The sequence below is a fragment of the Stenella coeruleoalba genome, assembly GCF_951394435.1.
Source record: "Stenella coeruleoalba genome assembly, chromosome: 7".
Taxonomy (NCBI): Eukaryota; Metazoa; Chordata; class Mammalia; order Artiodactyla; family Delphinidae; genus Stenella; species Stenella coeruleoalba.
In genome coordinates, this window is record NC_137153.1 from 2,237,148 (window position 1) to 2,264,363 (window position 27,216).

General features: G+C 43.8%; 1 long non-coding RNA gene across 11 annotated transcripts in view; it reads right to left on the reverse strand.

The window, feature by feature from the left end:
- Positions 1–27,216, reverse strand: part of LOC307189637 — a 2,307,304-nt gene that overhangs the window by 505,705 nt on the left and 1,774,383 nt on the right. Inside the window, exon 11 of one of the 11 annotated variants that reach the window (XR_013829239.1) lies at positions 10,068–10,145. The exons of the other annotated variants lie outside the window; for them this stretch is intronic. This is a non-coding gene — a long non-coding RNA (uncharacterized lncRNA). The remainder of the gene's footprint in view (positions 1–10,067; positions 10,146–27,216) is intronic. 11 annotated transcript variants of the gene reach the window in all.

A 27,216-nucleotide genomic window follows, 5' to 3' on the forward strand; every position in this document is an offset into this window, starting at 1 on the left:
CGTCCAAAAATAGACTGAAGTAAGGCTGCCAAGAGGACTTGAAAGCGGGGCAGAATTGCAGGAAACCGATTTCAGGAGGTAGACTGGAATTGCATTGAAAGCATAGGAAAAGAGGCAGAACGTCCACAATGATGCACTTGGCCAAAAAGGGCGTATGCGTTTTTTCCTGAATATATTCAGGAAAAAACACATACGCCCTTTTTGGCCAACCAAGCAAGCTTGCAAAGGAAATCTGCACTACAATGAAGTCTCACTTCCCCCCGGTCAAAAGGGCCATCTGAAAAAAGTGTAAAATCCAGAAAGGCAGGACAGGCCATGGAGAACTGGGAGCCTTGTTATGCTGATGGGCGGGATGGAAATTGCCAACAACCACTCGGGAGAAGTGTATGGTGTTTCCTGAAACATCTAAAAAACAAAGCAACAGAGCCTAGGGCACTTCCACTTATGGTCCTATAGCTTAGGGAAATTAAAATCAAAAAGACACAGCCACTCCAAAGTTTGGAACAGCTCTGTTTACAAGAACCTCGTTTACAGTACAAGTTCAACATCGCAGAAAGTGAAAAATGGATAAAGAACTTGTGGTACTTACGTACAATGCAGTATCACTCAGCAATGAAATCTATGTCATCAGGCCCGTAGCAGCATAATGAGTGGATTCAGGTACGATGATTCTAACTGAAATAAGTCACACAGAAAAAGAAACATCATAAGATATCACTAATACACGGAATGTAACCTTGGCTACACAGGAATTGCATTCCAAAACAGAACAGGGTCTCAAATTTAGAAAACCAACTTATGCTTGCTTAAGGGGAAAGGTGAGTTGGGGTGCTGCATAAAACCAGAGATTGAAATGAGCACAGATAAAGTTCCTTAAGCCAAATATGGAATAGACAAGGGCTACTCCTTGCTCAACAAAATGGACTAAACACCCCATATTAAACGCCTAAGAATGTACCTGACTAGTAAGTATCTTAAAACCTATGGATTGCTATGTCTCCAAAAGAGAATCAAGCGTGTGTACAGGGGCATAAACGCAGCAGTGATAGGATTGGAGAGGTTCGGTGAGCAAATGAAGACCCTTTGAAGTCATATTGCATGGTACCCATTCCACGGGTTTCAACTACCCAGGTTTAAGGTATTCTTCCTTCAGCTAAAACATGCATGTGGAACCTAGAGTATGATCAACCATGTGATCGGGAGACGTGTTCATATATGTCTCAGTTTTCGTACCCTGATACTCGGGTGCAACATTCCAGACGCTTTACTAACACTCTCCCCACTTGGAGAGTCAGCGCCTTTAACCTCCTGTTTGGCCCAGTTTGCAATTTCTGTGGAAGATGAAGAGGAATAGCGAGAACCAATGAGAGACTAGCTGGAGGTGTCTGGATGGGCAAATTTAACTCTCATTTCCCACCAGGAAGAGGAAATAACCAAAGGCTCAGCGTGCCGTACCGGAATCAGATTAGGGCCTGCAGCCATCCTGCGGTGTTGCGGCCAGCTCAAAAGAAAGCGAGTTGAAGAAAGGAGCTCAGGGGCACTGTAATTCACAAACCTGCAGAGTTATAAATGACAGCTATCGTATAAAAATAGACTGAAGTAAGGCTGCCAAGAGGACTTGAAAGCGGGGCAGAATTGCAGGAAACCGATTTCAGGAGGTAGACTGGAATTGCATTGAAAGCATAGGAAAAGAGGCAGAACGTCCACAATGATGCACTTGGCCAAAAAGGGCGTATGCGTTTTTTCCTGAATATATTCAGGAAAAAACGCATACGCCCTTTTTGGCCAACCAAGCAAGCTTGCAAAGGAAATCTGCACTACAATGAAGTCTCACTTCCCCCCGGTCAAAAGGGCCATCTGAAAAAAGTGTAAAATCCAGAAAGGCAACAGGCCATTGAGAACTGGGAGCCTTGTTATGCTGATGGGCGGGATGTAAATTGCCAACAGACACTCGGGAGAAGTGTATGGTGTTTCCTGAAACATCTAAAAAACAAAGCAACAGAACCTAGGGCACTTCCACTTATGGTCCTATAGATTACGGAAATTAAAATGAAAAAGAAACAGCCACCCCAAAGTTTGGAACGGCTCTGTTTACAAGAACCTCGTTTACAGTACAAGTTCAACATCGCAGAAAGTGAAAAATGGATAAAGAACTTGTGGTACTTACGTACAATGCAGTATCACTCAGCAATGAAATCTATGTCATCAGGCCCGTAGCAGCATAATGAGTGGATTCAGGTACGATGATTCTAACTGAAATAAGTCACACAGAAAAAGAAACATCATGAGATATCACTAATACACGGAATGTAAACTTGGCTACACAGGAACTGCATTCCAAAACAGAACAGGGTCTCAAATTTAGAAAACCAACTTATGCTTGCTTAAGGGGAAAGGTGAGTTGGGGTGCTGCATAAAACCAGAGATTGAAATGAGTACAGATAAAGTTCCTTAAGCCAAATAAGGAATAGACAAGAGCTACTCCTTGCTCAACGAAATGGACTCAAAACCCCATATTAAACGCCTAAGAATGTACCTGACTAGTAAGTATCTTAAAACCTATGGATTGCTATGTCTCCAAAAGAGAATCAAGCGTGTGTACAGGGGTATAAACGCAGCAGTGATAGGATTGGAGAGGTTCGGTGAGCAAATGAAGACCCTTTGAAGTCATATTGCATGGTACCCATTACACGGGTCTCAACTCTCCAGGTTTAAGGTATTCTTCCTTCAGCTAAAACATGCATGTGGAACCCAGAGTATGATCAACCATGTGAACGGGAGACGTGTTCAAATATGTCTCAGTTTTACTCCCCTGGTACTCGGGTGCAACATTCCAGACGCTTTACTAACACTCTCCCCACTTGGAGAGTCAGCGCCTTTAACCTCCTGTTTGGCCCAGTTTGCAATTTCTGTGGAAGATGAACAGGAATAGCGAGAACCAATGAGAGGCTAGCTGGAGGTGTCTGGACGGGCAAATTTAACTCTCATTTCCCACCAGGAAGAGGAAATAACCAAAGGCTCAGCGTGCCGTACCGGAACCAGATTAGGGCCTGAAGCCATCATGCGGTGTTGCGGCCAGCTCAAAAGAAAGCGAGTTGAAGAAAGGAGCTCAGGGGCACTGTAATTCACAAACCTGCAGAGTTATAAATGACAGCTATCGTCCAAAAATAGACTGAAGTAAGGCTGCCAAGAGGACTTGAAAGCGGGGCAGAATTGCAGGAAACCGATTTCAGGAGGTAGACTGGAATTGCATTGAAAGCATAGGAAAAGAGGCAGAACGTCCAGAATGATGCACTTGGCCAAAAAGGGCGTATGCGTTTTTTCCTGAATATATTCAGGAAAAAACGCATACGCCCTTTTTGGCCAACGAAGCAAGCTTGCAAAGGAAATCTGCACTACAATGAAGTCTCACTTCCCCCGGTCAAAAGGGCCATCTGAAAAAAGTGTAAACTCCAGAAAGGCAGGACAGGCCATGGAGAACTGGGAGCCTTGTTATGCTGAAGGGCGGGATGTAAATTGCCAACAAACACTCGGGAGAAGTGTATGGTGTTTCCTGAAACATCTAAAAAACAAAGCAACAGAGCCTAGGGCACTTCCACTTATGGTCCTATAGCTTAGGGAATTTAAAATCAAAAAGACACAGCCACCCCAAAGTTTCGAACGGCTCTGTTTACAAGAACCTCGTTTACAGTACAAGTTCAACATCGCAGAAAGTGAAAAATGGATAAAAAAGTTGTGGTATTTACTTACAAAGCAATATCACTCAGCAATGAAATCTGTGTCATCAGGCCCTTAGCAGCACAATGAGTGGATTCAGGTATGATGATTCTAACTGAAATAAGTCACACAGAAAAAGAAACATCATAAGATATCAGTAATACACGGAATGTAAACTTGGCTACACAGGAACTCAGTTACAGAACAGAACAGGGTCTCAAATTTAGAAAACCAACTTATGCTTGCTTAAGGGTAAAGGTGAGTTGGGGTGCTGCATAAAACCAGAGATTGAAATGAGCACAGATAAAGTTCCTTAAGCCAAATATGGAATAGACAAGAGCTACTCCTTGCTCAACGAAATGGACTCAACACCGCATATTAAACGCCTAAGAATGTACCTGACTAGTAAGTATGTTAAAACCTATGGATTGCTATGTCTCCGAAAGAGAATCAAGCATGTGTACAGGGGCATAAACGCAGCAGTGATAGGATTGGAGAGGTTCGGTAAGCAAATGAAGACCCTTTGAAGTCATATTGCATGGTACCCATTCCACGGCTTTCAAATACACAGGTTTAAGGTATTCTTCCTTCACCTAAAACATGCATGTGGAACCCAAGTATGATCAACCATGTGAACGGGAGACGTGTTCAAATATGTCTCAGTTTTCCTCCCCTGGTACTCAGGTGCAACATTCCAGACGCTTTACTAACACTCTCCCGACTTGGAGAGTCAGTCCCTTTAACCACCTGTTTGGCCCAGTTTGCAATTTCTGCGGAAGATGAACAGGAATAGCGACAACCAATGAGAGACTAGCTGGAGGTGTCTGGACGGGCAAATTTAACTCTCATTTCCCACCAGGAAGAGGAAATAACCAAAGGCTCAGCATGCCGTGCCGGAACCAGATTAGGGCCTGAAGCCATCCTGCGGTGTTGCGGCCAGGTCACAAGAAAGCGAATTGAAGAAAGGAGCTCAGGGGCACTGTAATTCACAAACCTGCAGAGTTATAAATGACAGCTATCGTCCAAAAATAGACTGAAGTAAGGCTGCCAAGAGGACTTGAAAGCGGGGCAGAATTGCAGGAAACCGATTTCAGGAGGTAGACTGGAATTGCATTGAAAGCATAGGAAAAGAGGCAGAACGTCCACAATGATGCACTTGGCCAAAAAGGGCGTATGCGTTTTTTCCTGAATATATTCAGGAAAAAACGCATATGCCCTTTTTGGCCAACCAAGCAAGCTTGCAAAGGAAATCTGCACTACAATGAAGTCTCACTTCCCCCCGGTCAAAAGGGCCATCTGAAAAAAGTGTAAAATCCAGAAAGGCAGGACAGGCCATGGAGAACTGGGAGCCTTGTTATGCTGATGGGCCGGATGGAAATTGCCAACAACCACTCGGGAGAAGTGTATGGTGTTTCCTGAAACATCTAAAAAACAAAGCAACAGAGCCTAGGGCACTTCCACTTATGGTCCTATAGCTTAGGGAAATTAAAATCAAAAAGACACAGCCACTCCAAAGTTTGGAACAGCTCTGTTTACAAGAACCTCGTTTACAGTACAAGTTCAACATCGCAGAAAGTGAAAAATGGATAAAGAACTTGTGGTACTTACGTACAATGCAGTATCACTCAGCAATGAAATCTATGTCATCAGGCCCGTAGCAGCATAATGAGTGGATTCAGGTACGATGATTCTAACTGAAATAAGTCACACAGAAAAAGAAACATCATAAGATATCACTAATACACGGAATGTAACCTTGGCTACACAGGAATTGCATTCCAAAACAGAACAGGGTCTCAAATTTAGAAAACCAACTTATGCTTGCTTAAGGGGAAAGGTGAGTTGGGGTGCTGCATAAAACCAGAGATTGAAATGAGCACAGATAAAGTTCCTTAAGCCAAATATGGAATAGACAAGGGCTACTCCTTGCTCAACAAAATGGACTAAACACCCCATATTAAACGCCTAAGAATGTACCTGACTAGTAAGTATCTTAAAACCTATGGATTGCTATGTCTCCAAAAGAGAATCAAGCGTGTGTACAGGGGCATAAACGCAGCAGTGATAGGATTGGAGAGGTTCGGTGAGCAAATGAAGACCCTTTGAAGTCATATTGCATGGTACCCATTCCACGGGTTTCAACTACCCAGGTTTAAGGTATTCTTCCTTCAGCTAAAACATGCATGTGGAACCTAGAGTATGATCAACCATGTGATCGGGAGACGTGTTCATATATGTCTCAGTTTTCGTACCCTGATACTCGGGTGCAACATTCCAGACGCTTTACTAACACTCTCCCCACTTGGAGAGTCAGCGCCTTTAACCTCCTGTTTGGCCCAGTTTGCAATTTCTGTGGAAGATGAAGAGGAATAGCGAGAACCAATGAGAGACTAGCTGGAGGTGTCTGGATGGGCAAATTTAACTCTCATTTCCCACCAGGAAGAGGAATTAACCAAAGGCTCAGCGTGCCGTGCCGGAACCAGATTAGGGCCTGAAGCCATCCTGCGGTGTTGCGGCCAGGTCACAAGAAAGCGAGTTGAAGAAAGGAGCTCAGGGACACTGTAATTCACAAACCTGCAGAGTTATAAATGACAGCTATCGTCCAAAAATAGACTGAAGTAAGGCTGCCAAGAGGACTTGAAAGCGGGGCAGAATTGCAGGAAACCGATTTCAGGAGGTAGACTGGAATTGCATTGAAAGCATAGGAAAAGAGGCAGAACGTCCACAATGATGCACTTGGCCAAAAAGGGCGTATGCGTTTTTTCCTGAATATATTCAGGAAAAAAAGCATACGCCCTTTTTGGCCAACCAAGCAAGCTTGCAAAGGAAATCTGCACCACAATGAAGTCTCACTTCCCCCCGGTCAAAAGGGCCATCTGAAAAAAGTGTAAAATCCAGAAAGGCAGGACAGGCCATTGAGAACTGGGAGCCTTGTTATGCTGAAGGGCGGGATGTAAATTGCCAACAACCACTCGGAAGAAGTGTATGGTGTTTCCTGAAACATCTAAAAAACAAAGCAACAGAGCCTAGGGCACTTCCACTTATGGTCCTATAGCTTAGGGAATTTAAAATCAAAAAGACACAGCCACCCCAAAGTTTCGAACGGCTCTGTTTACAAGAACCTCGTTTACAGTACAAGTTCAACATCGCAGAAAGTGAAAAATGGATAAAAAAGTTGTGGTATTTACTTACAAAGCAATATCACTCAGCAATGAAATCTGTGTCATCAGGCCCTTAGCAGCACAATGAGTGGATTCAGGTATGATGATTCTAACTGAAATAAGTCACACAGAAAAAGAAACATCATAAGATATCAGTAATACACGGAATGGAAACTTGGCTACACAGGAACTGAATTACAGAACAGAACAGGGTCTCAAATTTAGAAAACCAACTTATGCTTGCTTAAGGGGAAAGGTGAGTTGGGGTGCTGCATAAAACCAGAGATTGAAATGAGCACAGATAAAGTTCCTTAAGCCAAATATGGAATAGACAAGAGCTACTCCTTGCTCAACGAAATGGACTCAACACCGCATATTAAACGCCTAAGAATGTACCTGACTAGTAAGTATCTTAAAACCTATGGATTGCTATGTCTCCGAAAGAGAATCAAGCATGTGTACAGGGGCATAAACGCAGCAGTGATAGGATTGGAGAGGTTCGGTGAGCAAATGAAGACCCTTTGAAGTCATATTGCATGGTACCCATTCCACGGGTTTCAAATACCCAGGTTTAAGGTATTCTTCCTTCAGCTAAAAGATGCATGTGGAAACCAAGTATGATCAACCATGTGAACGGGAGACGTGTTCAAATATGTCTCAGTTTTCCTCCCCTGGTACTCGGGTGCAACATTCCAGACGCTTTACTAACACTCTCCCCACTTGGAGAGTCAGCGCCTTTAACCTCCTGTTTGGCCCAGTTTGCAATTTCTTGGAAGATGAACAGGAATAGCGAGAACCAATGAGAGACTAGCTGGAGGTGTCTGGACGGGCAAATTTAACTCTCATTTCCCACCAGGAAGAGGAAATAACCAAAGGCTCAGCGTGCCGTGCCGGAACCAGATTAGGGCCTGAAGCCATCCTGCGGTGTTGCGGCCAGGTCACAAGAAAGCGAGTTGAAGAAAGGAGCTCAGGGGCACTGTAATTCACAAACCTGCAGAGTTATAAATGACAGCTATCGTCCAAAAATAGACTGAAGTAAGGCTGCCAAGAGGACTTGAAAGCGGGGCAGAATTGCAGGAAACCGATTTCAGGAGGTAGACTGGAATTGCATTGAAAGCATAGGAAAAGAGGCAGAACGTCCACAATGATGCACTTGGCCAAAAAGGGTGTATGCGTTTTTTCCTGAATATATTCAGGAAAAAACGCATACGCCCTTTTTGGCCAACCAAGCAAGCTTGCAAAGGAAATCTGCACGACAATGAAGTCTCACTTCCCCCCGGTCAAAAGGGCCATCTGAAAAAAGTGTAAAATCCAGAAAGGCAGGACAGGCCATGGAGAACTGGGAGCCTTGTTATGCTGATGGGCGGGATGTAAATTGCCAACAACCACTCGGGAGAATTGTATGGTGTTTCCTGAAACATCTAAAAAACAAAGCAACAGAACCTCGGGCACTTCCACTTATGGTCCTATAGCTTAGGGAAATTAAAATCAAAAAGACACAGCCACCCCAAAGTTTGGAAAGGCTCTGTTTACAAGAAACTCGTTTACAGTACAAGTTCAACATCGCAGAAAGTGAAAAATGGATAAAGAAGTTGTGGTATTTACTTACAAAGCAATATCACTCAGCAATGAAATCTGTGTCATCAGGCCCTTAGCAGCACAATGAGTGGATTCAGGTATGATGATTCTAACTGAAATAAGTCACACAGAAAAAGAAACATCATAAGATATCAGTAATACACGGAATGGAAACTTGGCTACACAGGAACTGAATTACAGAACAGAACAGGGTCTCAAATTTAGAAAACCAACTTATGCTTGCTTAAGGGGAAAGGTCAGTTGGGGTGCTGCATAAAACCAGAGATTGAAATGAGCACAGATAAAGTTCCTTAAGCCAAATATGGAATAGACAAGAGCTACTCCTTGCTCAACGAAATGGACTCAACACCCCATATTAAACGCCTAAGAATGTACCTGACTAGTAAGTATCTTAAAACCTATGGATTGCTATGCCTCCAAAAGAGAATAAAGCATGTGTACAGGGGCATAAACGCAGCAGTGATAGGATTGGAGAGGTTCGGTGAGCAAATGAAGACCCTTTGAAGTCATATTGCATGGTACCCATTCCTCGGGTCTCAACTCTCCAGGTTTAAGGTATTCTTCCTTCAGCTAAAACATGCATGTGGAACCCAGAGTATGATCAACCATGTGATCGAGAGACGTGTTCAAATATGTCTCAGTTTTCCTCCCCTGGTACTCGGGTGCAACATTCCAGACGCTTTACTAACACTCTCCCCACTTGGAGAGTCAGCGCCTTTAACCTCCTGTTTGGCACAGTTTGCAATTTCTGCGGAAGATGAACAGGAATAGCGAGAACCAATGAGAGGCTAGCTGGAGGTGTCTGGACGGGCAAATTTAACTCTCATTTCCCACCAGGAAGAGGAAATAACCAAAGGCTCAGCCTGCCGTACTGGAACCAGATTAGGGCCTTAAGCCACCCTGCGGTGTTGCGGCCAGCTCAAAAGAAAGCGAGTTGAAGAAAGGAGCTCAGGGGCACTGTAATTCACAAACCTGCAGAGTTATAAATGACAGCTATCGTCCCAAAATATACTGAAGTAAGGCTGCCAAGAGGACTTGAAAGCGGAGCAGAATTGTAGGAAACCAATTTCAGGAGGTAGACTGGAATTGCATTGAAAGCATAGGAAAAGAGGCAGAACGTCCACAATGATGCACTTGGCCAAAAAGGGCGTATGCGTTTTTTCCTGAATATATTCAGGAAAAAAAGCATACGCCCTTTTTGGCCAACCAAGCAAGCTTGCAAAGGAAATCTGCACTACAATGAAGTCTAACTTCCCCCTGGTCAAAAGGGCCATCTGAAAAAAGTGTAAAATCCAGAAAGGCAGGACAGGCCATGGAGAACTGGGAGCCTTGTTATGCTGATGGGCGGGATGTAAATTGCCAACAACCACTCGGGAGAAGTGTATTGTGTTTCCTGAAACATCTAAAAAACAAAGCAACAGAACCTAGGGCACTTCTACTTATGGTCCTATAGCTTAGGGAAATTAAAATCAAAAAGACACAGCCACCCCAAAGTTTGGAACGGCTCTGTTTACAAGAACCTCGTTTACAGTACAAGTTCAACATCGCAGAAAGTGAAAAATGGATAAAGAAGTTGTGGTATTTACTTACAAAGCAATATCATGCAGCAATGAAATCTGTGTCATCAGGCCCTTAGCAGCACAATGAGTGGATTCAGGTATGATGATTCTAACTGAAATAAGTCACACAGAAAAAGAAACATCATAAGATATCAGTAATACACGGAATGGAAACTTGGCTACACAGGAACTGAATTACAGAACAGAACAGGGTCTCAAATTTAGAAAACCAACTTATGCTTGCTTAAGGGGAAAGGTGAGTTGGGGTGCTGCATAAAACCAGAGATTGAAATGAGCACAGATAAAGTTCCTTAAGCCAAATATGGAATAGACAAGAGCTACTCCTTGCTCAACGAAATGGACTCAACACCCCATATTAAACGCCTAAGAATGTACCTGACTAGTAAGTATCTTAAAACCTATGGATTGCTATGTCTCCGAAAGAGAATCAAGCATGTGTACAGGGGCATAAACACAGCAGTGATAGGATTGGAGAGGTTCGGTGAGCAAATTAAGACGCTTTGAAGTCATATTGCATGGTACCCATTCCATGGGTTTCAACTACTCAGGTTTTAGGTATTCTTCCTTCAGCTAAAACATGCATGTGGAACCCAAGTATGATCAACCATGTGAATGGGAGACGTGTTCAAATATGTCTCAGTTTTCCTCCCCTGGTACTCGGGTGCAACATTCCAGACGCTTTACTAACACTCTCCCCACTTGGAGAGTCAGCGCCTTTAACCTCCTGTTTGGCCCAGTTTGCAATTTCTGCGGAAGATGAACAGGAATAGCGAGAACCAATGAAAGACTAGCTGGAGGTGTCTGGATGGGCAAATTTAACTCTCATTTCCCACCAGGAAGAGGAATTAACCAAAGGCTCAGCGTGCCATGCCGGAACCACATTAGGGCCTGAAGCCATCCTGCGGTGTTGCGGCCAGGTCACAAGAAAGCGAGTTGAAGAAAGGAGCTCAGGGGCACTGTAATTCATAAACCTGCAGAGTTATAAATGACAGCTATCGTCCAAAAATAGACTGAAGTAAGGCTGCCAAGAGGACTTGAAAGCGGGGCAGAATTGCAGGAAACCGATTTCAGGAGGTAGACTGGAATTGCATTGAAAGCATAGGAAAAGAGGCAGAACGTCCACAATGATGCACTTGGCCAAAAAGGGCGTATGCGTTTTTTCCTGAATATATTCAGGAAAAAACGCATACGCCCTTTTTGGCCAACCAAGCAAGCTTGCAAAGGAAATCTGCACTACAATGAAGTCTCACTTCCCCCCGGTCAAAAGGGCCATCTGAAAAAAGTGTAAAATCCAGAAAGGCAGGACAGGCCATGGAGAACTGGGAGCCTTTTTATGCTGATGGGCGGGATGTAAATTACCAACAGACACTCAGGAGAAGTGTATGGTGTTTCCTGAAACATCTAAAAAACAAAGCAACAGAACCTAGGGCACTTCCACTTATGGTCCTATAGCTTAGGGAAATTAAAATCAAAAAGACACAGCCACCCCAAAGTTTGGGACGCCTCTGTTTACAAGAACCTCGTTTACAGTACAAGTTCAACATCGCAGAAATTGAAAAATGGATAAAGAAGTTGTGGTATTTACTTACAAAGCAATATCACTCAGCAATGAAATCTGTGTCATCAGGCCCTTAGCAGCACAATGAGTGGATTCAGGTATGATGATTCTAACTGAAATAAGTCACACAGAAAAAGAAACATCATAAGATATCAGTAATACACGGAATGGAAACTTGGCTACACAGGAACTGAATTACAGAACAGAACAGGGTCTCAAATTTAGAAAACCAACTTATGCTTGCTTAAGGGTAAAGGTGAGTTGGGGTGCTGCATAAAACCAGAGATTGAAATGAGCACAGATAAAGTTCCTTAAGCCAAATATGGAATAGACAAGAGCTACTCCTTGCTCAAAGAAATGGACTCAACACCCCATATTAAACGCCTAAGAATGTACCTGACTAGTAAGTATCTTAAAACCTATGGATTGCTATGTCTCCGAAAGAGAATCAAGCATGTGTACAGGGGCATAAACGCAGCAGTGATAGGATTGGAGAGGTTCGGTGAGCAAATGAAGACGCTTTGAAGTCATATTGCATGGTACCCATTCCACGGGTTTCAACTACCCAGGTTTTAGGTATTCTTCCTTCAGCTAAAACATGCATGTGGAACCCAAGTATGATCAACCATGTGAATGGGAGACGTGTTCAAATATGTCTCAGTTTTCCTCCCCTGGTACTCGGGTGCAACATTCCAGACGCTTTACTAACACTCTCCCCAGTTGGAGAGTCAGCGCCTTTAACCTCCTGTTTGGCCCAGTTTGCAATTTCTGCGGAAGATGAACAGGAATAGCGAGAACAAATGAGAGACTAGCTGGAGGTGTCTGGACGGGCAAATTTAACTCTCATTTCCCTCCAGGAAGAGGAAATAACCAAAGGCTCAGCATGCTGGGCCGGAACCAGATTAGGGCCTGAAGCCATCCTGCGGTGTTGCGGCCAGGTCACAAGAAAGCGAGTTGAAGAAAGGAGCTCAGGGGCACTGTAATTCACAAACCTGCAGAGTTATAAATGACAGCTATCGTCCCAAAATAGACTGAAGTAAGGCTGCCAAGAGGACTTGAAAGCGGGGCAGAATTGCAGGAAACCGATTTCAGGAGGTAGACTGGAATTGCATTGAAAGCATAGGAAAAGAGGCAGAACGTCCACAATGATGCACTTGGCCAAAAAGGGCGTATGCGTTTTTTCCTGAATATATTCAGGAAAAAACGCATACGCCCTTTTTGGCCAACCAAGCAAGCTTGCAAAGGAAATCTGCACTACAATGAAGTCTCACTTCCCCCCGGTCAAAAGGGCCATCTGAAAAAAGTGTAAAATCCAGAAAGGCAGGACAGGCCATGGAGAACTGGGAGCCTTGTTATGCTGATGGGCGGGATGGAAATTGCCAACAACCACTCGGGAGAAGTGTATGGTGTTTCCTGAAACATCTAAAAAACAAAGCAACAGAGCCTAGGGCACTTCCACTTATGGTCCTATAGCTTAGGGAAATTAAAATCAAAAAGACACAGCCACCCCAAAGTTTCAAACGGCTCTGTTTACAAGAACCTCGTTTACAGTACAAGTTCAACATCGCAGAAAGTGAAAAATGGATAAAGAAGTTGTGGTATTCACTTACAAAGCAATATCACTCAGCAATGAAATCTATGTCATCAGGCCCTTAGCAGCACAATGAGTGGATTCAGGTATGATGATTCTAACTGAAATAAGTCACACAGAAAAAGAAACATCATAAGATATCAGTAATACACGGAATGGAAACTTGGCTACACAGGAACTGAATTACAGAACAGAACAGGGTCTCAAATTTAGAAAACCAACTTATGCTTGCTTAAGGGTAAAGGTGAGTTGGGGTGCTGCATAAAACCAGAGATTGAAATGAGCACAGATAAAGTTCCTTAAGCCAAATATGGAATAGACAAGAGCTACTCCTTGCTCAACGAAATGGACTCAACACCGCATATTAAACGCCTAAGAATGTACCTGACTAGTAAGTATCTTAAAACCTATGGATTGCTATGTCTCCGAAGGAGAATCAAGCATGTGTACAGGGGCATAAACGCAGCAGTGATAGGATTGGAGAGGTTCGGTGAGCAAATGAAGACCCTTTGAAGTCATATTGCATGGTACCCATTACACGGGTTTCAACTACCCAGGTTTTAGGTATTCTTCCTTCAGCTAAAACATGCATGTGGAACCTAGAGTATGATCAACCATGTGATTGGGAGACGTGTTCAAATATGTCTCAGTTTTCCTCCCCTGGTACTCGGGTGCAACATTCCAGACGCTTTACTAACACTCTCCTCACTTGGAGAGTCAGCGCCTTTAACCTCCTGTTTGGCACAGTTTGCAATTTCTGCGGAAGATGAACAGGAATAGCGAGAACCAATGAGAGGCTAGCTGGAGGTGTCTGGACGGGCAAATTTAACTCTCATTTCCCACCAGGAAGAGGAAATAACCAAAGGCTCAGCGTGCCGTACCGGAACCAGATTAGGGCCTGAAGCCATCCTGCGGTGTTGCGGCCAGCTCAAAAGAAAGCGAGTTGAAGAAAGGAGCTCAGGGACACTGTAATTCACAAACCTGCAGAGTTATAAATGACAGCTATCGTCCAAAAATAGACTGAAGTAAGGCTGCCAAGAAGACTTGAAAGCGGAGCAGAATTGCAGGAAACCGATTTCAGCAGGTAGACTGGAATTGCATTGAAAGCATAGGAAAAGAGGCAGAACGTCCACAATGATGCACTTGGCCAAAAAGGGCGTATGCGTTTTTTCCTGAATATATTCAGGAAAAAACGCATACGCCCTTTTTGGCCAACCAAGCAAGCTTGCAAAGGAAATCTGCACTACAATGAAGTCTCACTTCCCCCCAGTCAAAAGGGCCATCTGAAAAAAGTGTAAAATCCAGAAAGGCAGGACAGGCCATGGAGAACTGGGAGCCTTGTTATGCTGATGGGCGGGATGTAAATTGCCAACAACCACTCGGGAGAAGTGTATGGTGTTTCCTGAAACATCTAAAAAACAAAGCAACAGAACCTAGGGCACTTCCACTTATGGTCCTATAGCTTAGGGAAATTAAAATCAAAAAGACACAGCCACCCCAAAGTTTGGAACGGCTCTGTTTACAAGAACCTCGTTTACAGTACAAGTTCAACATCGCAGAAAGTGAAAAATGGATAAAGAAGTTGTGGTATTTACTTACAAAGCAATATCACTCAGCAATGAAATCTGTGTCATCAGGCCCTTAGCAGCACAATGAGTGGATTCAGGTATGATGATTCTAACTGAAATAAGTCACACAGAAAAAGAAACATCATAAGATATCATTAATACACGGAATGGAAACTTGGCTACACAGGAACTGAATTACAGAACAGAACAGTGTCTCAAATTTAGAAAACCAACTTATGCTTGCTTAAGGGGAAAGGTGAGTTGGGGTGCTGCATAAAACCAGAGATTGAAATGAGCACAGATAAAGTTCCTTAAGCCAAATATGGAATAGACAAGAGCTACTCCTTGCTCAACGAAATGGACTCAACACCCCATATTAAACGCCTAAGAATGTACCTGACTAGTAAGTATCTTAAAACCTATGGATTGCTATGTCTCCGAAAGAGAATCAAGCATGTGTACAGGGGCATAAACGCAGCAGTGATAGGATTGGAGAGGTTCATGAGCAAATGAAGACCCTTTGAAGTCATATTGCATGGTACCCATTCCACGGGTTTCAACTACCCAGGTTTAAGGTATTCTTCCTTCAGCTAAAAGATGCATGTGGAACCCAAGTATGATCAACCATGTGAACGGGAGACGTGTTCAAATATGTCTCAGATTTCATACCCTGGTACTCGGGTGCAACATTCCAGACGCTTTACTAACACTCTCCCCACTTGGAGAGTCAGCGCCTTTAACCTCCTGTTTGGCCCAGTTTGCAATTTCTTGGAAGATGAACAGGAATAGTGAGAACCAATGAGAGACTAGCTGGAGGTGTCTGGACGGGCAAATTTAACTCTCATTTCCCACCAGGAAGAGGAAATAACCAAAGGCTCAGCGTGCCGTGCCGGAACCAGATTAGGGCCTGAAGCCATCCTGCGGTGTTGCGGCCAGGTCACAAGAAAGCGAGTTGAAGAAAGGATCTCAGGGGCACTGTAATTCACAAACCTGCAGAGTTATAAATGACAGCTATCGTCCAAAAATAGACTGAAGTAAGGCTGCCAAGAGGACTTGAAAGCGGGGCAGAATTGCAGGAAACCGATTTCAGGAGGTAGACTGGAATTGCATTGAAAGCATAGGAAAAGAGGCAGAACGTCCACAATGATGCACTTGGCCAAAAAGGGCGTATGCGTTTTTTCCTGAATATATTCAGGAAAAAACGCATACGCCCTTTTTGGCCAACCAAGCAAGCTTGCAAAGGAAATCTGCACTACAATGAAGTCTCACTTCCCCCCGGTCAAAAGGGCCATCTGAAAAAAGTGTAAAATCCAGAAAGGCAGGACAGGCCATGGAGAACTGGGAGCCTTGTTATGCTGATGGGCGGGATGTAAATTGCCAACAGACACTCAGGAGAAGTGTATGGTGTTTCCTGAAACATCTAAAAAACAAAGCAACAGAGCCTAGGGCACTTCCACTTATGGTCCTATAGCTTAGGGAAATTAAAATCAAAAAGACACAGCCACCCCAAAGTTTGGGACGCCTCTGTTTACAAGAACCTCGTTTACCGTACAAGTTCAATATCACAGAAAGTGAAAAATGGATAAAGAACTTGTGGTACTTATGTACAATGCAATATCACTCAGCAATGAAATCTAAGTCATCAGGCGCGTAGCAGCATAATGAGTGGATTCAGGTACGATGATTCTAACTGAAATAAGTCACACAGAAAAAGAAACATCATAAGATATCACTAATACACGGAATGTAAACTTGGCTACACAGGAACTGCATTCCAAAACAGAACAGGGTCTCAAATTTAGAAAACCAACTTCTGCTTGCTTAAGGGGAAAGGTGAGTTGGGGTGCTGCATAAAACCAGAGATTGAAATGAGCACAGATAAAGTTCCTTAAGCCAAATATGGAATAGACAAGAGCTACTCCTTGCTCAACGAAATGGACTCAAAACCCCATATTAAACGCCTAGGAATGTACCTGACTAGTAAGTATCTTAAAACCTAGGCATTGCTATGTCTCCGAAAGAGAATCAAGCGTGTGTACTGGGGCATAAATGCAGCAGTGATAGGATTGGAGAGGTTCGGTGAGCAAATGAAGACCGTTTGAAGACATATTGCATGGTACCCATTCCACGGGTCTCAAATCTCCAGGTTTAAGGTATTCTTCCTTCAGCTAAAACATGCATGTGGAACCCAGAGTATGATCAACCGTGTGATCGGGAGACGTGTTCAAATATGTCTCAGTTTTCATACCCTGGTACTCGGGTGCAACATTCCAGACGCTTTACTAACACTCTCCCGACTTGGACAGTCAGTCCCTTTAACCTCCTGTTTGGCCCAGTTTGCAATTTCTGCGGAAGATGAACAGGAATAGCGAGAACCAATGAGAGGCTAGCTGGAGGTGTCTGGACGGGCAAATTTAACTCTCATTTCCCACCAGGAAGAGGAAATAACCAAAGGCTCAGCGTGCCGTGCCGGAACCAGATTAGGGCCTGAAGCCATCCTGCGGTGTTGCGGCCAGGTCACAAGAAAGCGAGTTGAAGAAAGGAGCTCAGGGGCACTGTAATTCACAAACCTGCAGAGTTATAAATGACAGCTATCGTCCAAAAATAGACTGAAGTAAGGCTGCCAAGAGGACTTGAAAGCGGGGCAGAATTGCAGGAAACCGATTTCAGGAGGTAGACTGGAATTGCATTGAAAGCATAGGAAAAGAGGCAGAACGTCCACAATGATGCACTTGGCCAAAAAGGGCGTATGCGTTTTTTCCTGAATATATTCAGGAAAAAACGCATACGCCCTTTTTGGCCAACCAAGCAAGCTTGCAAAGGAAATCTGCACTACAATGAAGTCTCACTTCCCCCCGGTCAAAAGGGCCATCTGAAAAAAGTGTAAAATCCAGAAAGGCAGGACAGGCCATGGAGAACTGGGAGCCTTGTTATGCTGATGGGCGGGATGTAAATTGCCAACAGACACTCAGGAGAAGTGCATGGTGTTTCCAGAAACATCTAAAAAACAAAGCAACAGAGCCTAGGGCACTGCCACTTATGGTCCTATAGCTTAGGGAAATTAAAATCAAAAAGACACAGTCACCCCAAAGTTTGGGACGCCTCTGTTTACAAGAACCTCGTTTACCGTACAAGTTCAATATCACAGAAAGTGAAAAATGGATAAAGAACTTGTGGTACTTACGTACAATGCAATATCACTCAGCAATGAAATCTATGTCATCAGGCCCGTAGCAGCATAATGAGTGGATTCAGGTACGATGATTCTAACTGAAATAAGTCACACAGAAAAAGAAACATCATAAGATATCAGTAATACACGGAATGGAAACTTGGCTACACAGGAACTGAATTACAGAACAGAACAGGGTCTCAAATTTAGAAAACCAACTTATGCTTGCTTAAGGGGAAAGGTGAGTTGGGGTGCTGCATAAAACCAGAGATTGAAATGAGCACAGATAAAGTTCCTTAAGCCAAATATGGAATAGACAAGAGCTACTCCTTGCTCAACGAAATGGACTCAACACCCCATATTAAACGCCTAAGAATGTACCTGACTAGTAAGTATCTTAAAACCTATGGATTGCTATGTCTCCGAAAGAGAATCAAGCATGTGTACAGGGGCATAAACACAGCAGTGATAGGATTGGAGAGGTTCGTGAGCAAATGAAGACCCTTTGAAGTCATATTGCATGGTACCCATTCCACGGGTTTCAACTACCCAGGTTTAAGGTATTCTTCCTTCATCTAAAACATGCATGTGGAACCTAGAGTATGATCAACCATGTGATCGGGAGACGTGTTCAAATATGTCTCAGTTTTCATACCCTGGTACTCGGGTGCAACATTCCAGACGCTTTACTAACACTCTCCCCACTTGGAGAGTCAGTCCCTTTAACCACCTGTTTGGCCCAGTTTGCAATTTCTGTGGAAGATGAACAGGAATAGCGAGAACCAATGAAAGACTAGCTGGAGGTGTCTGGATGGGCAAATTTAACTCTCATTTCCCACCAGGAAGAGAAATTAACCAAAGGCTCAGCGTGCCATGCCGGAACCACATTAGGGCCTGAAGCCATCCTGCGGTGTTGCGGCCAGGTCACAAGAAAGCGAGTTGAAGAAAGGAGCTCAGGGGCACTGTAATTCACAAACCTGCAGAGTTATAAATGACAGCTATCGTCCAAAAATAGACTGAAGTAAGGCTGCCAAGAGGACTTGAAAGCGGGGCAGAATTGCAGGAAACCGATTTCAGGAGGTAGACTGGAATTGCATTGAAACCATAGGAAAAGAGGCAGAACGTCCACAATGATGCACTTGGCCAAAAAGGGCGTATGCGTTTTTTCCTGAATATATTCAGGAAAAAACGCATACGCCCTTTTTGGCCAACCAAGCAAGCTTGCAAAGGAAATCTGCACTACAATGAAGTCTCACTTCCCCCCGGTCAAAAGGGCCATCTGAAAAAAGTGTAAAATCCAGAAAGGCAGGACAGGCCATGGAGAACTGGGAGCCTTTTTATGCTGATGGGCGGGATGTAAATTACCAACAGACACTCAGGAGAAGTGTATGGTGTTTCCTGAAACATCTAAAAAACAAAGCAACAGAACCTAGGGCACTTCCACTTATGGTCCTATAGCTTAGGGAAATTAAAATCAAAAAGACACAGCCACCCCAAAGTTTGGGACGCCTCTGTTTACAAGAACCTCGTTTACAGTACAAGTTCAACATCGCAGAAATTGAAAAATGGATAAAGAAGTTGTGGTATTTACTTACAAAGCAATATCACTCAGCAATGAAATCTGTGTCATCAGGCCCTTAGCAGCACAATGAGTGGATTCAGGTATGATGATTCTAACTGAAATAAGTCACACAGAAAAAGAAACATCATAAGATATCAGTAATACACGGAATGGAAACTTGGCTACACAGGAACTGAATTACAGAACAGAACAGGGTCTCAAATTTAGAAAACCAACTTATGCTTGCTTAAGGGGAAAGGTGAGTTGGGGTGCTGCATAAAACCAGAGATTGAAATGAGCACAGATAAAGTTCCTTAAGCCAAATATGGAATAGACAAGAGCTACTCCTTGCTCAAAGAAATGGACTCAACACCCCATATTAAACGCCTAAGAATGTACCTGACTAGTAAGTATCTTAAAACCTATGGATTGCTATGTCTCCGAAAGAGAATCAAGCATGTGTACAGGGGCATAAACGCAGCAGTGATAGGATTGGAGAGGTTCGGTGAGCAAATTAAGACGCTTTGAAGTCATATTGCATGGTACCCATTCCACGGGTTTCAACTACTCAGGTTTTAGGTATTCTTCCTTCAGCTAAAACATGCATGTGGAACCCAAGTATGATCAACCATGTGAATGGGAGACGTGTTCAAATATGTCTCAGTTTTCCTCCCCTGGTACTCGGGTGCAACATTCCAGACGCTTTACTAACACTCTCCCCACTTGGAGAGTCAGCGCCTTTAACCTCCTGTTTGGCCCAGTTTGCAATTTCTGCGGAAGATGAACAGGAATAACGAGAACCAATGAAAGACTAGCTGGAGGTGTCTGGATGGGCAAATTTACCTCTCATTTCCCACCAGGAAGAGGAATTAACCAAAGGCTCAGCGTGCCATGCCGGAACCACATTAGGGCCTGAAGCCATCCTGCGGTGTTGCGGCCAGGTCACAAGAAAGCGAGTTGAAGAAAGGAGCTCAGGGGCACTGTAATTCACAAACCTGCAGAGTTATAAATGACAGCTATCGTCCAAAAATAGACTGAAGTAAGGCTGCCAAGAGGACTTGAAAGCGGGGCAGAATTGCAGGAAACCGATTTCAGGAGGTAGACTGGAATTGCATTGAAAGCATAGGAAAAGAGGCAGAACGTCCACAATGATGCACTTGGCCAAAAAGGGCGTATGCGTTTTTTCCTGAATATATTCAGGAAAAAACGCATACGCCCTTTTTGGCCAACCAAGCAAGCTTGCAAAGGAAAACTGCACTACAATGAAGTCTCACTTCCCCCCGGTCAAAAGGGCCATCTGAAAAACGTGTAAAATCCAGAAAGGCAGGACAGGCCATGGAGAACTGGGAGCCTTGTTATGCTGATGGGCGGGATGTAAATTGCCAACAGACACTAGGGAGAAGTGTATGGTGTTTCCTGAAACATCTAAAAAACAAAGCAACAGAGCCTAGGGCACTGCCACTTATGGTCCTATAGCTTAGGGAAATTAAAATCAAAAAGACACAGCCACCCCAAAGTTTGGGACGCCTCTGTTTACAGGAACCTCGTTTACAGTACAAGTTCAACATCGCAGAAGGTGAAAAATGGATAAAGAAGTTCTGGTATTTACTTACAAAGCAATATCACTCAGCAATGAAATCTGTGTCATCAGGCCCTTAGCAGCACAATGAGTGGATTCAGGTATGATGAATCTAACTGAAATAAGTCACACAGAAATAGAAACATCATAAGATATCAGTAATACACGGAATGTAAACTTGGCTACACAGGAACTGAATTACAGAACAGAACAGGGTCTCAAATTTAGAAAACCAACTTATGCTTGCTTAAGGGGAAAGGTGAGTTGGGGTGCTGCATAAAACCAGAGATTGAAATGAGCACAGATAAAGTTCCTTAAGCCAAATATGGAATAGACAAGAGCTACTCCTTGCTCAACGAAATGGACTCAACACCGCATATTAAACGCCTAAGAATGTACCTGACTAGTAAGTATCTTAAAACCTATGGATTGCTATGTCTCCGAAAGAGAATCAAGCATGTGTACAGGGGCATAAACGCAGCAGTGATAGGATTGGAGAGGTTCGGTGAGCAAATGAAGACCCTTTGAAGTCATATTGCATGGTACCCATTCCACGGGTTTCAAATACACAGGTTTAAGGTATTCTTCCTTCAGCTAAAAGATGCATGTGGAACCCAAGTATGATCAACCATGTGAACGGGAGACGTGTTCAAATATGTCTCAGTTTTCCTCCCCTGGTACTCGGGTGCAACATTCCAGACGCTTTACTAACACTCTCCCCACTTGGAGAGTCAGCACCTTTAACCTCCTGTTTGGCCCAGTTTGCAATTTCTTGGAAGATGAACAGGAATAGCGAGAACCAATGAGAGACTAGCTGGAGGTGTCTGGACGGGCAAATTTAACTCTCATTTCCCTCCAGGAAGAGGAAATAACCAAAGGCTCAGCATGCTGGGCCGGAACCAGATTAGGGCCTGAAGCCATCCTGCGGTGTTGCGGCCAGGTCACAAGAAAGCGAGTTGAAGAAAGGAGCTCAGGGGCACTGTAATTCACAAACCTGCAGAGTTATAAATGACAGCTATCGTCCAAAAATAGACTGAAGTAAGGCTGCCAAGAGGACTTGAAAGCGGGGCAGAATTGCAGGAAACCGATTTCAGGAGGTAGACTGGAATTGCATTGAAAGCATAGGAAAAGAGGCAGAACGTCCACAATGATGCACTTGGCCAAAAAGGGCGTATGCGTTTTTTCCTGAATATATTCAGGAAAAAACGCATACGCCCTTTTTGGCCAACCAAGCAAGCTTGCAAAGGAAATCTGCACTACAATGAAGTCTCACTTCCCCCCGGTCAAAAGGGCCATCTGAAAAAAGTGTAAAATCCAGAAAGGCAGGACAGGCCATGGAGAACTGGGAGCCTTGTTATGCTGATGGGCGGGATGGAAATTGCCAACAACCACTCGGGAGAAGTGTATGGTGTTTCCTGAAACATCTAAAAAACAAAGCAACAGAGCCTAGGGCACTTCCACTTATGGTCCTATAGCTTAGGGAAATTAAAATCAAAAAGACACAGCCACCCCAAAGTTTCAAACGGCTCTGTTTACAAGAACCTCGTTTACAGTACAAGTTCAACATCGCAGAAAGTGAAAAATGGATAAAGAAGTTGTGGTATTCACTTACAAAGCAATATCACTCAGCAATGAAATCTATGTCATCAGGCCCTTAGCAGCACAATGAGTGGATTCAGGTATGATGATTCTAACTGAAATAAGTCACACAGAAAAAGAAACATCATAAGATATCAGTAATACACGGAATGGAAACTTGGCTACACAGGAACTGAATTACAGAACAGAACAGGGTCTCAAATTTAGAAAACCAACTTATGCTTGCTTAAGGGTAAAGGTGAGTTGGGGTGCTGCATAAAACCAGAGATTGAAATGAGCACAGATAAAGTTCCTTAAGCCAAATATGGAATAGACAAGAGCTACTCCTTGCTCAACGAAATGGACTCAACACCGCATATTAAACGCCTAAGAATGTACCTGACTAGTAAGTATCTTAAAACCTATGGATTGCTATGTCTCCGAAGGAGAATCAAGCATGTGTACAGGGGCATAAACGCAGCAGTGATAGGATTGGAGAGGTTCGGTGAGCAAATGAAGACCCTTTGAAGTCATATTGCATGGTACCCATTACACGGGTTTCAACTACCCAGGTTTTAGGTATTCTTCCTTCAGCTAAAACATGCATGTGGAACCTAGAGTATGATCAACCATGTGATTGGGAGACGTGTTCAAATATGTCTCAGTTTTCCTCCCCTGGTACTCGGGTGCAACATTCCAGACGCTTTACTAACACTCTCCTCACTTGGAGAGTCAGCGCCTTTAACCTCCTGTTTGGCACAGTTTGCAATTTCTGCGGAAGATGAACAGGAATAGCGAGAACCAATGAGAGGCTAGCTGGAGGTGTCTGGACGGGCAAATTTAACTCTCATTTCCCACCAGGAAGAGGAAATAACCAAAGGCTCAGCGTGCCGTACCGGAACCAGATTAGGGCCTGAAGCCATCCTGCGGTGTTGCGGCCAGCTCAAAAGAAAGCGAGTTGAAGAAAGGAGCTCAGGGACACTGTAATTCACAAACCTGCAGAGTTATAAATGACAGCTATCGTCCAAAAATAGACTGAAGTAAGGCTGCCAAGAAGACTTGAAAGCGGAGCAGAATTGCAGGAAACCGATTTCAGCAGGTAGACTGGAATTGCATTGAAAGCATAGGAAAAGAGGCAGAACGTCCAGAATGATGCACTTGGCCAAAAAGGGCGTATGCGTTTTTTCCTGAATATATTCAGGAAAAAACGCATACGCCCTTTTTGGCCAACCAAGCAAACTTGCAAAGGAAATCTGCACTACAATGAAGTCTCACTTCCCCCCAGTCAAAAGGGCCATCTGAAAAAAGTGTAAAATCCAGAAAGGCAGGACAGGCCATGGAGAACTGGGAGCCTTGTTATGCTGATGGGCGGGATGTAAATTGCCAACAACCACTCGGGAGAAGTGTATGGTGTTTCCTGAAACATCTAAAAAACAAAGCAACAGAGCCTAGGGCACTTCCACTTATGGTCCTATAGCTTAGGGAAATTAAAATCAAAAAGACACAGCCACCCCAAAGTTTGGAACGGCTCTGTTTACAAGAACCTCGTTTACAGTACAAGTTCAACATCGCAGAAAGTGAAAAATGGATAAAGAAGTTGTGGTATTTACTTACAAAGCAATATCACTCAGCAATGAAATCTGTGTCATCAGGCCCTTAGAAGCACAATGAGTGGATTCAGGTATGATGATTCTAACTGAAATAAGTCACACAGAAAAAGAAACATCATAAGATATCATTAATACACGGAATGGAAACTTGGCTACACAGGAACTGAATTACAGAACAGAACAGTGTCTCAAATTTAGAAAACCAACTTATGCTTGCTTAAGGGGAAAGGTGAGTTGGGGTGCTGCATAAAACCAGAGATTGAAATGAGCACAGATAAAGTTCCTTAAGCCAAATATGGAATAGACAAGAGCTACTCCTTGCTCAACGAAATGGACTCAACACCCCATATTAAACGCCTAAGAATGTACCTGACTAGTAAGTATCTTAAAACCTATGGATTGCTATGTCTCCGAAAGAGAATCAAGCATGTGTACAGGGGCATAAACGCAGCAGTGATAGGATTGGAGAGGTTCGGTGAGCAAATGAAGACCCTTTGAAGTCATATTGCATGGTACCCATTCCACGGGTTTCAACTACCCAGGTTTAAGGTATTCTTCCTTCAGCTAAAAGATGCATGTGGAACCCAAGTATGATCAACCATGTGAACGGGAGACGTGTTCAAATATGTCTCAGATTTCATACCCTGGTACTCGGGTGCAACATTCCAGACGCTTTATTAACACTCTCCCCACTTGGAGAGTCAGCGCCTTTAACCTCCTGTTTGGCCCAGTTTGCAATTTCTTGGAAGATGAACAGGAATAGTGAGAACCAATGAGAGACTAGCTGGAGGTGTCTGGACGGGCAAATTTAACTCTCATTTCCCACCAGGAAGAGGAAATAACCAAAGGCTCAGCGTGCCGTGCCGGAACCAGATTAGGGCCTGAAGCCATCCTGCGGTGTTGCGGCCAGGTCACAAGAAAGCGAGTTGAAGAAAGGATCTCAGGGGCACTGTAATTCACAAACCTGCAGAGTTATAAATGACAGCTATCGTCCAAAAATAGACTGAAGTAAGGCTGCCAAGAGGACTTGAAAGCGGGGCAGAATTGCAGGAAACCGATTTCAGGAGGTAGACTGGAATTGCATTGAAAGCATAGGAAAAGAGGCAGAACGTCCACAATGATGCACTTGGCCAAAAAGGGCGTATGCGTTTTTTCCTGAATATATTCAGGAAAAAACGCATACGCCCTTTTTGGCCAACCAAGCAAGCTTGCAAAGGAAATCTGCACTACAATGAAGTCTCACTTCCCCCCGGTCAAAAGGGCCATCTGAAAAAAGTGTAAAATCCAGAAAGGCAGGACAGGCCATGGAGAACTGGGAGCCTTGTTATGCTGATGGGCGGGATGTAAATTGCCAACAGACACTCAGGAGAAGTGCATGGTGTTTCCTGAAACATCTAAAAAACAAAGCAACAGAGCCTAGGGCACTGCCACTTATGGTCCTATAGCTTAGGGAAATTAAAATCAAAAAGACACAGTCACCCCAAAGTTTGGGACGCCTCTGTTTACAAGAACCTCGTTTACCGTACAAGTTCAATATCACAGAAAGTGAAAAATGGATAAAGAACTTGTGGTACTTACGTACAATGCAATATCACTCAGCAATGAAATCTATGTCATCAGGCCCATAGCAGCATAATGAGTGGATTCAGGTACGATGATTCTAACTGAAATAAGTCACACAGAAAAAGAAACATCATAAGATATCAGTAATACACGGAATGGAAACTTGGCTACACAGGAACTGAATTACAGAACAGAACAGGGTCTCAAATTTAGAAAACCAACTTATGCTTGCTTAAGGGGAAAGGTGAGTTGGGGTGCTGCATAAAACCAGAGATTGAAATGAGCACAGATAAAGTTCCTTAAGCCAAATATGGAATAGACAAGAGCTACTCCTTGCTCAACGAAATGGACTCAACACCCCATATTAAACGCCTAAGAATGTACCTGACTAGTAAGTATCTTAAAACCTATGGATTGCTATGTCTCCGAAAGAGAATCAAGCATGTGTACAGGGGCATAAACACAGCAGTGATAGGATTGGAGAGGTTCGGTGAGCAAATGAAGACCCTTTGAAGTCATATTGCATGGTACCCATTCCACGGGTTTCAACTACCCAGGTTTAAGGTATTCTTCCTTCATCTAAAACATGCATGTGGAACCTAGAGTATGATCAACCATGTGATCGGGAGACGTGTTCAAATATGTCTCAGTTTTCATACCCTGGTACTCGGGTGCAACATTCCAGACGCTTTACTAACACTCTCCCCACTTGGAGAGTCAGTCCCTTTAACCACCTCTTTGACCCAGTTTGCAATTTCTGTGGAAGATGAACAGGAATAGCGAGAACCAATGAAAGACTAGCTGGAGGTGTCTGGATGGGCAAATTTAACTCTCATTTCCCACCAGGAAGAGAAATTAACCAAAGGCTCAGCGTGCCATGCCGGAACCACATTAGGGCCTGAAGCCATCCTGCGGTGTTGCGGCCAGGTCACAAGAAGGCGAGTTGAAGAAAGGAGCTCAGGGGCACTGTAATTCACAAACCTGCAGAGTTATAAATGACAGCTATCGTCCAAAAATAGACTGAAGTAAGGCTGCCAAGAGGACTTGAAAGCGGGGCAGAATTGCAGGAAACCGATTTCAGGAGGTAGACTGGAATTGCATTGAAACCATAGGAAAAGAGGCAGAACGTCCACAATGATGCACTTGGCCAAAAAGGGCGTATGCGTTTTTTCCTGAATATATTCAGGAAAAAACGCATACGCCCTTTTTGGCCAACCAAGCAAGCTTGCAAAGGAAATCTGCACTACAATGAAGTCTCACTTCCCCCCGGTCAAAAGGGCCATCTGAAAAAAGTGTAAAATCCAGAAAGGCAGGACAGGCCATGGAGAACTGGGAGCCTTTTTATGCTGATGGGCGGGATGTAAATTACCAACAGACAC